Source organism: Rousettus aegyptiacus, unplaced genomic scaffold, assembly GCF_014176215.1.
Source record: "Rousettus aegyptiacus isolate mRouAeg1 unplaced genomic scaffold, mRouAeg1.p scaffold_m13_p_8, whole genome shotgun sequence".
Taxonomy (NCBI): domain Eukaryota; kingdom Metazoa; phylum Chordata; class Mammalia; order Chiroptera; family Pteropodidae; genus Rousettus; species Rousettus aegyptiacus.
This window is the reverse complement of record NW_023416311.1, coordinates 94,606,967-94,621,152: the sequence shown is the minus strand read 5'-3', so window position 1 is coordinate 94,621,152 and position 14,186 is coordinate 94,606,967. Positions and strand designations below refer to the sequence as shown.

General features: G+C 46.3%; 1 protein-coding gene across 3 annotated transcripts in view; it reads left to right on the top strand.

Annotated features, from left to right (window-relative positions):
* Positions 1-14,186, top strand: part of PDZD2 (PDZ domain containing 2) — a 311,190-nt gene that overhangs the window by 90,474 nt on the left and 206,530 nt on the right. The window contains exon 1 of one of the 3 annotated variants that reach the window (XM_036225573.1): positions 2,202-4,472. The exons of 1 other annotated variant lie outside the window; for it this stretch is intronic. The gene's annotated coding sequence lies outside the window, so the exon portion shown is untranslated. Of the gene's footprint in view, positions 1-2,201; positions 4,473-14,186 lie in introns of those variants that run through there. One more of the 3 variants, XM_016138283.2, reaches the window with a different exon arrangement.

Here is a 14,186-nt window from a genome sequence, read left to right as displayed (position 1 = left end):
ACTCACATCACACGGCAGCAGTGTGTGTGCGTGTGGAGTCATCTCCTCGGCCCGGCCCCCGCCCAGGGAATGGCTTGGGCTTCCTAAGCTGGTGGACTTACATCTATAGTAAGAGTTGGCCGGGTAGAAAAAGTGGTGGGTAGTGGAGGTCTTCCCACATTGGGATTTTCATTGCCTTAAAAGGGGCTGAGCTTTGTGGGCTTTTGATAGCAAACCCGGCTCTCCCAGGCACAGCGAGTGTAGACAGGGAGTTTCCATCCAAGACTTTCACAGGTGTGGGGAGCAGGGTACTCTGGGTGGGAGTCTATTGGCCTTTCCCTCTGCTCGTGTAGTCACCGTGAACAGAGGATGGTAAGAAGTCTGGTCTGGATCCCTGACAAGAGCATCAAATCCAGATGCCTAGAGTTTCAGAGGCGAAGGACAGAGCCAAGCATGTAAAGGGCCTCTCTGTTGGGCAAGCCCCCAGGTTCCTCCAATCCCAGGGTCATCTTCGACTCCTCCTCTTTTCTCTCCCCTTCCCACCAACCTACTTCCAAGTGGTCACCTAGACTGGTCACTTCTGCCTTGGAAATAGCCCAAGAAACGACCCCCTTCCCTTGTCTCCACTGCCCAGGCCCAGGCCGGCATTATGTCACATTCGAGCTATGAAGTCGGCCCTCCAACCAGCCTCACTGCTGTTAGTCTCGTTCAATCTGTATCTCTACACACATTCTATTTTTTTTTTAATCAGCCAAGTAATATATTTTAATAAGTGTTTAGAAAATCCAGAGATTTGAAAGTAAAAAAAAACAAAAAACAAAAACAAGACAAAACTCTCATAGCCTTACTTCCCTGAGATGAAATCAGTTATTTCAGTGAATATCCTTCAAAGAGATTTTCATTGACTACTACTTTGTAGCCTACTTCCTCATGTATTGTGGTGACTATTTTCCCCCCTATAGATACCTTTCTAGAACGAAATCACAAATCCGGTTATATCACTGCCTTGCTTAAATAATTGAACACATAAAACCACTACCAACCGAAACCCGTAGCCTACGTACTGAGGAAGTTCAGACTCCCGGGCTTGGGAGGGAGGGCCAAACGTAACCTGCCCTTCACGCTCATCTCCCACCCCTGCGCCCCCACCTCCCACACCCCACCTTTGTGCAATGCAACCTCAGTACCACGCTTTTCCCCTTCGCACGACCACAGCCCCTGCACGTTTACTCTGAGAATTCCATGTGAATCGGCTTGTGTAAATTACTTCCATCTACTGCAACTCCAACTTTGTGAATTCTTTCATTGTTTAAGATTTATCTTAAGTTATTTATGTGTCTGTCCCTAGGAAAATTGGGAATCTCTTGACGGTAGAAACAGAACTTACTCAGTTTGTAATTTTAGTAACTTGTGGTTATGCCTGGCACCGGGCAGTAGGCACTCAGTAAATATTTATGGAATGAATTGGCCTCGATTTGGTTTGTCTGTTTCTGTCCTCTTGCCAGCGCCATGTGTTTGTTTTCCTTGGTGTCCGTGATTAATCCGTATTATTTTCTTTTCCTCCTTTATATGATTTGGTCCCGCTGCCCTGAAATAAGAGCCCCTGGCTCGGAGCCATCCGCTACTTCTGTTATGTCTTCGCGGGTGGATTGAAGATGTTGTTAGTTTCTAGTGGCTTTGCTGTACTATTTAGAATCCCCGAGAAGCAAGCTCACTTTTTCAGAGTCAACAGCCTAGAGTCAGGCCTCTCGCCCTCTTCTGAAGAGTTGATTTATAGGTTTATGAAAATGTTTGGAACAGGAGACGGCCATGTGGGCAGAAAGTTTCCAGAGCAGGAGCTCCACCCTCGGATCCAGGGAGGCTGGCTCAGCACATACTGGAAGGTGACAGCAAAAATCAAGTGCTCGAGAGTCGAGTGGGGTGTAGCTGGCCCCGGGCTCTGCCCATGGGCTGTGGGATTCTGCACCTTAAAGATGCCTGAGGTTCTCAGGCCTGTGCCTGTGCTCCAGAGAAAAAATGCATAAGGCAGTTCAGACATCACACCCTGCTCCTTGTGGTTCTGAAGATGCTTAAATACGAAGGTTTTGCCAGAGGGAGGAATAGCCTCATTTGCATTTTTGACACTTCATCAGCAAACATTAAGCTAGATTTATTTTTGTTCAAACTCATAGAACAGGGAAGGCTACCACTCCTACTGTGGGTACTATCCATAGAGAAATAAGGGCGAGCAAATTTTTACCCTCCCTCACCCCCGGGATAGAAAGAGAGGCGGGTATATCCCACTTTATTGCTGTAAATCTCAGAAGTTTAAGTTTGCCTGTCTGTCTTCACATTTCCTTTTAACAGAATCTCCAAGCAGAAAACTACATCTATACCAGGTTGTTTTTTTTTTGGATGCCAGTAATAAAAATCCAGCGCAAAGTGGCTTCAACGGAAGGGATATTCTCTGGTCCCACAGTGTCCACAATGTCATTGAAGTCCCAGCCTCATTTTCTCTCTCATTCTGTCATCCTCAGCATTAAGCTTCATCTCAGGCTAGTATCCAGATGGCAGCAGCAATTCTTGACATCTGACTCTGGATGACTTCCAGAGGAAGAAGAGGGACCATTGCTTCTTGCCACTTGCTCTCAGGAGTGAGGCAAGGTTTGCCAAAAGACCCCTAGAAAGCTTCACCTCCTGACTCATTGACCAGTGTTGGGTCACCTGCCCGCTCCTGAAGCCACGGCCGACAAGGGAAGGATGTTCCCATCAATCAGCTAGGCCTGTCTTTAGAGCTGAGATGTTGACTGGGTAGAAGTTGGATGAATCCCTGAATGAAAGTCAGAATTCTATTGGGGGAAAGAAGAGGGAACGGACATTGGGAAGACAGTCAACAGTATCCTCTGCAACTCAAAATAAGCCATAGAATTGGTTGCCAACTGTATACTCTAGTGATTTTCAAGCAGATTTTAGCTACCTAACTTTGTTCAAATAAAATCTTACCCAGAAAAATAAACAGAGCTGTTAAAATCAGTGCAGTTGTAGTGTAAACCCACAGGAGGCTACAGCCCTAGGATCATGGTTTGACAATTGCTGGTCGAGTACTTCTAGTGTTTAGGTCAAATGCTTTTCTATTCCTGTCTCCCTTCATCCTAATGACACAGTTGTATTTTGTGGGGCAAGAGGCCAGCTGGCCAGAGGACCAGTGTTTACAGAGTTCAGGCAAGCAGGGCCATTCAAGGGAGTAGCAGACCTGGGCACAGGAGACCAGAGGCTGAGATGGCGGGGAGCCAGGAAGAGATGTTCCTCTGCGTGGGGTGGTGAGCTGTGATCCCGGCGCTGACTCATTTACTCTCTGCCGGCTCAGTGTGGGTGCCCCTGGCCCATGGGTGAGATTTGCATCCAGGAGGAAGTGAAAGGCCTGTTGAGGCAGGAACAAAGATGCTGGGTAGCGTTGATTCACAAAGGAAGACAAGGCGTGCAGGTCAAAGGCTCTAAGAGCTTCCCTTTGGGTTGGAGTAGGTGTAGGGTTGCCACATAAAATACAATGTGTCTAGTTAAACTTGAATATCAGATAAACAATGGAAAAAATTTTAGTGTAAGTATATCCAAAATGTCGCAAGGGACATACATATGCTAAGACACACTACAGTATTTGGGATATACTTATACTAAAATGTTACTTGCTGTTCATCTGAAATTCATGTTTAACTGGGCCCTACATATTATTAGAAGTTGTTAAGTGTAACAACCCTGTGTGAGTGAGTCTCTTGAAACTTCGGGATGTTAGAGCCGACCTCCTCCCATGGTCTCTCTGCTGAGTCACGGCGAAGCCAGCACCTCTCATTCCCCCCAGCCAGTAGTTCCCAAGGTCCTGTTCCATCAGAGTTCCCTGAAATGCTTGCTAAAAATGCAGATATCTGAATGGCCTCCTGTGATTCTGAGGCTCGGCTCTGCTGGGGAAGACAGCTTCAGACTTTCAAGTTCCTGGGGGCGAGGATGCTGCTTTGTTTATTGCACTCAATAAACATTTGTTGAATTCGTGAATGAATAGATGACTGCTTCCTCCCCGAGGAATCCTCATTGGCTCCCCCAGTGTCTATTTTGTGGAACCCAGGAACCCCAGAAGCACAGGCATCTCTCTTTCCATTTCTTTTCTGGTCATGAGACTCTGGGGATACCTGGGTAGAAGGCGTAACGGAGGGACTTGGAGAGCAGAGGGAAGGAAGGGTAATGACAAGACGGAGCAGGAGACAGCAGGGCCAGCAACTGGGGCCCGCCGGGCGGAGCGTGAGAGCATCGCGTGGGGAGGTGGGCCAAGTTTTTAATCACCTCCTCAGGCAAAGAGACTTGTGATTTCAAGTTGAGAACAGGTCTTCACTTCTTTTGGCAGGATTCCTTTCGAGTCTGACTTGGCACAGTCTAGGTGTTCAGGATGATCCCGAACCTGGAGTCATCTAACCAGGCTACTTAAGCCCTCTGGAAATGCTTCAAGGGAACTCGGTGGGTGGCAGGTAACGGCCATTTTGCTCATCTTGGTAATTCCCCAGATCAGCAGGGTGCCTGGGAGCGCAGTTTCCCACAGCACCTACCTCTGCAGGCTTAGCCCCGTGAAGACTACATTTCTATCCTAAAACTTTAAACCCATAATGGGCCCAACTGTTTACATTTCCCCCCGTATAGATGTGCTCTGGTGCCTACATTATCTCCAATATGAAGAACTCTATAAAGAGTTTTTTTTTTTCTTTTTCAATTCCAATTTCCTATTTTCCTGGCGAGAGGCTGCGCCTAATGGATAAGAACCTGCTTCCAATTGAAAGTGAGTTTTTGCCGAGTGACGTCAGGGACACCTAGTGCTCTGACTGTCAGCTCAATCGCAGGTCCCCTCTCAATCTGTTCCCCCATCTGTGTCACAGTGAGGGGCGCTGCCACAGGGCCCGCCGCATTCGGGGAAGTGCTGGAGCTGTCTGGAATTTCAGCGGCATAAGGCCCCTCAGCAGGGCTCTGGGCCAAGAGTGGTAAGGAAAACGTGGACTCCTCTGACTTCTCCTTTGCGACTTTGGTTCTGTCCCTCCTGTCCTGCCTCGCTCACGTTCTCACGTGCCCCGCTCTGAGCAGAGCCGAGCCGCGCTGCAGAGTGCCTGCTGTGGAACAGCCGCTTCGTGGTCCTGTAGTTTTAGTAAAGCTGAAAGGTGTCCTTGGTCCTTGGGGGCAATAGTGAAACCCCGCCCCACCACGTGAACTTTAGAAATACAGGAGACAAGTTTCTGTGTTGAGAATTAAACTAGTAAATACATCCTGCACAGTCGAATAGCCAGCCTCAGGAGTACCCGGGTTAAGAAATTATCCATAAAAGCATAGAGAATCCCAAACTCCAATTGTAGTCATCTTGGGGAAGATGGACTATAATGCGATTAATTGCACCCCTAATTGAGAGGATAGGAATCAGCACTTACTGACGTCATGGTATGTAGTCTGGAGAAAGGGGTAGGAACGGAAGGGAGGGAGGCAGCGCAGAGGATAGGAAAGAAAACCTCCAGGAGCCAGGCGTTAGCAATGCCTTTTTTGGTGTCGTCTTGGCTAAGTGGGCGATTTCCCAGGCTGGAGCGGGAGACAGGGTGCCTTCACCTCCTGTGCTCACCTGGTCCTCCTTGCTCTGAAGCTTGCCTTTCTCTGCCTTCTGCCTGCACGGAAAGCAGGCGTCGATCAGGTCAGTGGGAGCATCCTGCCGCTTAATAACTGTATTTCCGATGGAAAATGAACGAATGAGCGCTCTTGCTGGGAACCGTATATCTCCACTTGAGAGGCAGATGCTCTTTCAATGTGCAGATAGAATTTATGCTTCTGAGCCTCGGAGCCTGAAGACCTGGATGGTAGGAAGTCAACCAAGATCAGGGTCACCTTGCGGCATCTCCGTGCTTCCCGGGGGATTTCCCCAGCCACATCTTTGACCCGTGCACAGGCCCCCACACAGAAACAATGACGCAGCGGCAGCAGGATCTTCAAAGACAGTGGCTCCTGCCTCTTCATTTCTCCAGGCCTCTCCCAGGGTCCTCATGGCAGTGCCCAGAGCTGAACCTCCATTTGATGATTTCCAGCCTAATTCCTCCCCTTTTCTGCCACCTCTTGTCTTATTTCCTTTATTTTTATTTCTCTGCCACCCCTTTTAAAACCAGGCTGTCGCGGGAGTAGCCGTGGGAGCCACTGAGAGTGTGAGGCCTGGTATATTGTGCTCCTTCACAATCTTTCCTTCTCCTTAATTCTGATTTCCTGCGAGGAAAAGGTCAAATGAGGACTCTTTCTCTCTCACTCCCATGGACTTTGACTTGCCTTCTCATGACCATTGTCTGAGGCTTTCCCACAGCGAGGCCTGGGAAAAGGGGACACTTCTCAGAGAGGCGCACGGGCTGGACCTTTGTGCTTGGTGATCTTTCGGTTTCCTCTGAGGATACTCTCTCCGAACCAGGCCACCAGGCGCTCCAGCCCTGGATCCTGCAAGTGGTCTGGGTGGGGAGGGAGCCGAGGCTGGTCTCTGCACACAATTTAGGCCCTTGCCAAATTGAAGAGTCTGTGGAAATGCCGCATTTCCTATCGAACCCCACCCCCCAGGCAAGCGTGTTCCGTTCCCCCTTCCTGAAATCTTTCTGCTGCTCCAAAGAGCTTTTATTCAGTAGGATATATTTCTTCTTGTCCTTTGGAAGAGCCGAACTTTGGTTATAAGCACATGAATGTAAAACCACCCCAGGGGCCCCCCCGTCCTCCCTTTGTCTTGGCAGATACTCAAAATCTGATAAAGCAATTTGGCCCATCTCTTCTGCAGTTTAAAACTTCCATGTGTTGTGTATATGCTTCTTAATGAGGCTAGCGACTCCATCCCTGACTTGCTAACTCAGCTCCAAAGTCCAGGAAAACGCGATTGTTCTGAAAGGAATAATTGTAAGCTATTGTAAAATAACTATAAAAAATGACTCCAGTGTAATCGAACTTCTTGTAATGCATGCTGTACGTTGACGGCATGATCTGCAGGGTTGTGGATGACAGGTTAGTGGCATCACAGCTGCCCGACCCAGACAACGTGTGCAGGTAGGTCGCACTGACAGAGGCAGCCACAGTGGCCTCATGATTCGTTGCTGCTATCACAGAGGCTGTGATTGTCGCAGTCGGTTTCCTACTTGGTAGATAGCAGCTGTTTCAAAGTACTGAATTGCCGTTTCACAAGTATATACATTACTTTATAAATGCCCTCTGTCCCCGGTCATTATGCTCTTTTAGAACTGAGAGACCTGATCTGGAAACGTTATTCATCCAGAACTGGCCAAACCCCGAGTAAACAATCTTAAACCACAGATGTGCGAACTCGTTTCTGTATTCAAAGCCACGGTAAATATATTCTAGAAGTAGGTAGGGAACAGGAACGATTTATAGTATTCATTTTGGTTTTTTGGTCCCCAGCTGTCTTCTTGCCCTCATCTTGAGGGGGGGGGGGGAAATCACAATGTTTTATGAATTTCTGCAATTTCTACTCATTCCCATGTTTTGTTTTTGAGATAAATAGTCCATGTTTTAGGATATACAATATCTTCAAATATTAGATTCTCAAAAGAGCTGCCAGGTTGTTCTTTTTCATTTCATTCAGTTTTTCTTTTTTCCTGCTTTTCAAGGGTCACCAGACCCAGAAAATGAGGATCCAGACCTGTCTCGATATGCATTTCTCTAATCTGTAAAATTAAAGGCGAGATACGGCTGTCCCTGAGGTCTCTTCTAGGTCTTCACCTTCCAGAATTTATATGGGAACACCTCTCTCCCACCTAAGACCCCAGCATAGACCTTGGGAAGCCTCCCTTTCCAGAATCGTGTGCCCCCAAATGTACTGCTTCATGGTCCTTCGCACACTTTAGTTAATGCTCTCTTTCTCTAGTGGGCCACAGCCTCCACAAAGCTGTTCATCACTTCTCCCTAGCCTAGCACAGTGCTGGGCACGGTCGACCCTTGTTGCATGGACTAAAGGCTAGATCAGATTCTCCCACGCACAGCCAACCAGCGGGTCTAGAGTCAGCCGTGCAGATGGTTACGTTTGCCAGTACCTCTCCTCTCTCTTCTAAACCATAAGCCGACCTAAGGGAGTCACAATCACTTGTAGTCGCAGTGTTCCTCAGTCAGTCGTGGGTTTGTCTGTAACAGCCGCGGCTGCACAAGGGCACCGGTAAACCGCTGGATGAATTCGTGTGTGCTTTTAGCTCTTTAGGAGGCAGAAATGGGCCCTGAGTCTTTCGTTTGTTTTGTTGTTGTTTTGGTGCCCCCAGATCGAGGTAGGAATTCGAAAATAGCTGCTAATTGACAGAGCAGCAGGGCTGAAGTCGAAACACTGAGGATAATATTCTGAGCCTTCAATTTGAGGGTCAAGAGTAACTTAAAGCCATGTATTAATTTGTACACCTATAACAGAATTTCTAATTAACCGTATTTAAATGAGGTAGGAGCCTGTTTTTCTCCCATGTAATAAGAAGCCTGGAGGTAGAACGTCTAGGGTTGGTACAGCTGCCCAAGGATGTCAGACCGCTGCCTTATTGTTGGTGACAAGATGGCTGCCGAAGCTCCAGCCATCACATGTGCATTTTAAGTGAGGAGAAAAAAATTAAAAAAAAAAAAAAAAACCTTCTGGTAGCCTCATCTAACAACTTCATGGGCTAAGATTGTATGTTACGACCACCCCTCTCTGAAGGGACACTAAGAAATATTGTTTTTTGGCTGGGTACTTGCTCCTCAAACACGGACAGATTTCTGTTAGTAAGAAAGAGGAAGGAAGGACTATGATGTAGGCCACTAGCCACAGTTCCTTCTTGGTTACTCAGACATACCTTTCTTCCCAAGCATGAGACAGACTCCCCATCCCCAAGGAGAAGACACCCAAGCATCATGCATTTAGCATATCACGATGAGAGCCCTGGATCTCTGGGTGCCGTGTGGTTCTCTCCCTCCGTTCTGGGTATAACTCCTTGTGACCAAGCCCTGATGCGGCTAACATGCAGTACTAGGAAAGGTATAGAGTAACTGCAATAAAAACTTCCATTTATGAAAGGGCTCGCCTTCCATAGCAATGACCAAAGCCCGTTGGGCAAGAAGAACAAGAGTCCAACCCCTCGCTCCAGCGGCAGGAGCTCCTGCCCACTGCCCTCCATGCCCCTTCTGTCTCTCTGGGAGGTTACTCCTCATTCGTTGTCTTCCGTGGCCCCTTCTGTGGTGGGCATGACGAGGGCATGAGGGCCGTACCCATCGCCAACCTACTTCTTGATGATGTGAATTGCCCGGGAAAGGAAAAGTTGTGAGATGGCTACAAGATTTAACCATCCCCAGTTTTGGGGTTTGGGACAGTATAATTTCCCCACAAACTGAGGAGGTTTCTGGTCAATTACTGGTGATTTGTTTCCATTCTTTTCTAACGTATGACCTCTGCCCATCTCCCTAGAATTTAACTTACTACATGCTACGTAATGTGCACTGTTGAAACTGTTGAAACTATGGCTTCCAGGGAGGAATGACACCTTTGTAAGCGACTGTCTTACGAACTCTGTCTTATGGGTCACCACCACCCCCTTCTGATAAAGCTGGTTTTCTTAGCCCTGCAAGGGTCTGGAATGTGGGCCCCTTAGGCAACTTAGATTGCAAGCTGAGTGTCAAGAGTGCCTTCTTGAGAAAAAGGATATTTCTTTTCATGTCGCTTGCAGGCTGAGCCGAGGAGCTCTAGACTTCGTTGAGACTGACAAGTCACCTATCTGTACTATACGATCTTCTTACTATCTTCTCTAATAGCACAGCCTCAGTCAACACATCAGTGACTTTCCAAAGCACGGCAGTTGGCAGTTTAATGAAATATTTTACATCGCATAGCTGGAGTCACTTTTCCAGTCCATGGTATCCAAGTCCTCGGTATCTGCCTCCCTCTCTTGTTCATCCAATTCCGCATTTTAGATTCTGCTACTTTCAGTTCCCCTACTTCTAGGCACCACATTGTGTTGCCTGTTTGGAGTTTAATTCAGCTAATTGGTTGGATTTGAAAAAATCCAAGTAACAATGATTGAACAACATGGTGGTTTATTTTTCCTTTCATTCCTGCTCTTAGGGAACGCTGCTATGTCTCACCCAACAGTTTGCACTTTCATCTCACTGGCCTTCAGGAATGACATTGTATACTGTTCGTACTCCCAAAGAGGTGAGGTTTTTGTTGAATTTATCACCACTCTGAACAAAAAAAATAAATAAAATGAAGAAAGAGAATGGATATCAGGTAGACAGCCACCAGCTTCTGACACAAGCTATCCATTTCTTTAACTTATTTATCATAATGAGACCCTTGGTGGCGCTGGAGCAAGGATTTCCAGGCAGGGGCCCTGCCTGGGTCGGTCGGGTATGAGCTCAGAAGAGTGAGATGGCCAGAGGCAGGCAGGCCACACGCCGATATAGAGAGGACCACGGCCCGTCCAACGGGTCTGGGCAATAGTCCCGGCTCCTCTGTTATTTACTGTGAGACTATGGGCAAATTAATTAGCCTCTCGGAATCACTTATTTCTCTGAGCCTTTAAAGGGTGGCATATTAACAAAATCGTCCTACAGTATTGCTGTGGCAGTGAAATACGGTGATCCCTGGCAAGCGCTCATGGAGAACAGCGTCTGGGGCACGGTTATGCTCGGAGAGCGTTAGTCTCTAGCCAGTGTTGGTGGAAGGGGGCGAGCGGCTGGCCTTGTTTTAGAAGCGGTTGTGAGGATCTGAGGCGGGAACGAAACAGTGGGGCAGCATCTGGCTCGGCGGGGCACCTCGCCCACTCCCCCTGCTGCAGCGACAGCCGACCCTCGACCCTCGCGCCTCATCGTCAGGCAGCCGAGCAGGCTCTCCCTTCAGGGCTTTTTCACTTTCTGTCCCCTGGGCTGAGAACAGCCTTCCCACAGCTCTTCTCTCTCCTTGACTCGGAAGGGCCTTTCCCAATCCCATTATGCCTCCGTCACCCGCTAGCCTCTGACGCCACCGTCATCCTCTTCACGGCACTAGTCACCATCTGACGTAGTGTTTTATGTTGACTGATGGGCCATCGTTTCATGGAGTTTGGTGGGAACGTTGTCTGTTTTGTTCGGGGGGGGGGGCAAGATGTTGTAGGCACTCAGTGACTATCTGTCGAATGAATGAAGTAGATATGTAACCAACATTGTTTTCCTTTTAAAATGTGAACATTTTCTGAAAGTCAGAAGAAGAATCCAGGCCGGAAGGTAGGATGATGAGGTGAAGGTGGAGGGACTTGGAACTTAGCAGAGGTCAGAATAGGAGGATGACAAGAGTCCAAGACAGGTTTGCAAGAGGGAGTTTGTACAAGACAGTCTGCTGTGGGTCTGACTTTCAGGCCAGGTCCGGATAAATCCTAGGGCCTTTTTCTGCATCCTGCCAGGTTCGGGAGTTAGCCTCTGGATCTCAGGTGACTCTGGGCCTTTGACTTTGGGCAGATGATCGGTTTCACTTAGTCCAGTGTTTCTCAGTCTTTCTCATTATTGTCCCCTCTCTCCACCCTGGAGAATAATTTAGTTTAATTTAAATTCTCTCTAACACAAGAAATTAAGTACTAAGGAGTAAGATTTTTTTTCAGGTAGGATTTAGCTTTGTGGTGGGGCTGAGGAGGGCACCAACCATTATAATATCTAAGATTTCTTTTTTGGCCCCACACCTCCAAACCAGTTTTTACCCCCTCATGACATCACCTTATTGTGAACGTATGACTTAGGTGAACAGGGATACAAGAAAATTGGTAGATTCCACACACAGTATCAATAAATTACCTAAGTAACAGAAGCCTTTATTTTGAATGCTAAGGCTGTCAGCTTCAGGCTACTCAAAATTAATTTAAATTATCATGGCTGTTTGCTAGAGATGGGATTCTGATTAGATAATTATATATGATAGGCAAAAGTGAACTGAACCATGCATCGGACCTCCATGTCCACAAATTCTGCTCACTGTTAATACGGATTAATCTGCCGGATGAGAAGCTTTTAGACCTCTGCACGGATCAGCCATCAAGGGATGTTGGTGTTTGCAACTGTTTGCAGATTTCTGTTCTTCTGTATCTTCTCTGGGTCAACTTTTTGTTCATTGGAATGTTTCACTGAATGTTGCGGAAGAACCACACCTTTCATAGTATTGCAAAGTTGTGCATCTCTTCTTATACCCTGAGTCATCTCAGATTATTGCAGTGGATCAGAATGCTTTTACTTCCCTTGTTTGTAGAAAATCCCAGGAATAGGAGTTTATAGAATAGGAAGGATTACTAAAAATCTTCAATTACAGGTGTGGAATTGAAAAGTTCTGTAGCCCATGAATACCAAAATAAGACTAAATGTCTTTGAGGGTGTCTGTACACTTGAAATAAGTTTTCCTTTTCTGAAAACTCCTTCCCTGCTCTTACCATATTCACGGGTAGAGGGTGGGCTACCTGCATGTTGGTACTTCACGACCCTGCCCCTTGGGGGTCATAACTGATGGGATGACAGATGCACAACTGCTCCAAGCTGAGCCAGTCAGGGTGGCTCACCTTCAGTATATCATCGAACAACTTTTGAGTTGCAAAATATAGAAAACAACTCAAAAGAAAGTTTATTTCCACCTAAAGTTTTTCTTTTAGTTTTTTTTTTTTACTCTTTTTCTTGTATTTTAAATTAGTTAAGTTTTAAAATGTGATATATTGTAAGGATTGATGTGGTCTTTCAGATTGAGGGGAGGGTAGCAAAGCAGCCCCATCCAGGATGGCCAAACTGAGACCTGATTGCCGTGGGGACTGGAGTGCTCGCTCTCTGCAGTCTGTTTGCACTCTGCCTTCTGCTGATCAATTTTATTTTATTTCGTGGCAGGATGGCTTTCTTTGCTCCTCAGTTGACACAGCAAGTAGAATATGGCCATCCAGAATCCCTAGTTCCAAAGTTATAGTTCCCCCCCACCCCCACACACACACTGGAGGCTAGACGCTTCCTCTCTAGGTCCCAGGGCTTAGTTCTCCGGGGAGAACTGTATTCCAGCTCGGGTGAGATGCCCGGCTCTCTCTGGACCTGTCGCCAGGGGTTGGGGGGGGGGGGCTTATATTAGGTGACCATGGCAACTGGGAGTATACCTGTGTCAATTCTTTTAAAAGAGTTGATATAGTCTTATTATACACTAGCTTCCATTTATTTATACATCACCACACTAGACTGTTAATTCCTTCAGGGCAAGGAATCACCTTATTGACAATATATTCCCAGTGCCAAGTTTAAGGCCTGGTTCTTAAATGATGTTCAGTAAATATATATTGAATGAATACAAGTTGACCTGAGGAAAAAAAATTCTCTATTCCTCTTAAGTTTGGTTTTCTTCAGAGTATCTTGCCCAAGATATTTACTCTGTTTTTGTATGTACGGAACCATCAGAACTGTGACTAACACCTCAAATCACAGACCATTAAACTTTTCATTTAAGGGCTCTTTAAAAATTATTTTAAATCATCAAGAGTCTTCAAGGTGACGGGCACTGCGCTGGGGTAGGGAGTAAATTGATGAATATGACACGGTCACTATATTTGAGGACCTCTGTGGAGTTTGAGAGACCTTAGAGATTACTTAGCGTAACTTTCTCATTTTACAGATGAGGAAAAGGAGACTCATAAAGCTTGCTAGGCCTGATGGAAAATGTTTTGATTTATTCATAAGATTTTAATATGTCTGTGTGGAGTGACTTTTCAGTGAGAGGTGTTACTTATTTTGGCCAAAAGGAACGTTCAATTTTTGTATTTATATGGATCATCTTTTTTTTTTAATCTTGCATTTCTTTTTAATAGGCATGTGATTATTTAGATGATATTTGCTAAACTTTTTATTTAAAAACCATTAAGAGCTGACACTCGAGGTCTGTGGAAAATCAAAACTTACTATACTGGACATTTCTTTATGGTTATTGAGTAATAAGGTTATTTATTATTGACATGGCTTCTGACACCTCTCCCATTTATTATTATTTCTTGTTAAATCACTTCCCAAGAAGACTAAGAATGTTTTCCATTTTCGATGGCACAGTTTATATTGACTTTCTCTCGGTGAAAGCGAAGTTCAGAGAAGGGACTGAAAGGGGTCATTTTTCTGCATTTACAGGGGACGAAGGTGAAAATTTTCTTTGGTAGAAGAGAATTGGTGATGAAATTCAATTAACCTTTCACTGGGGG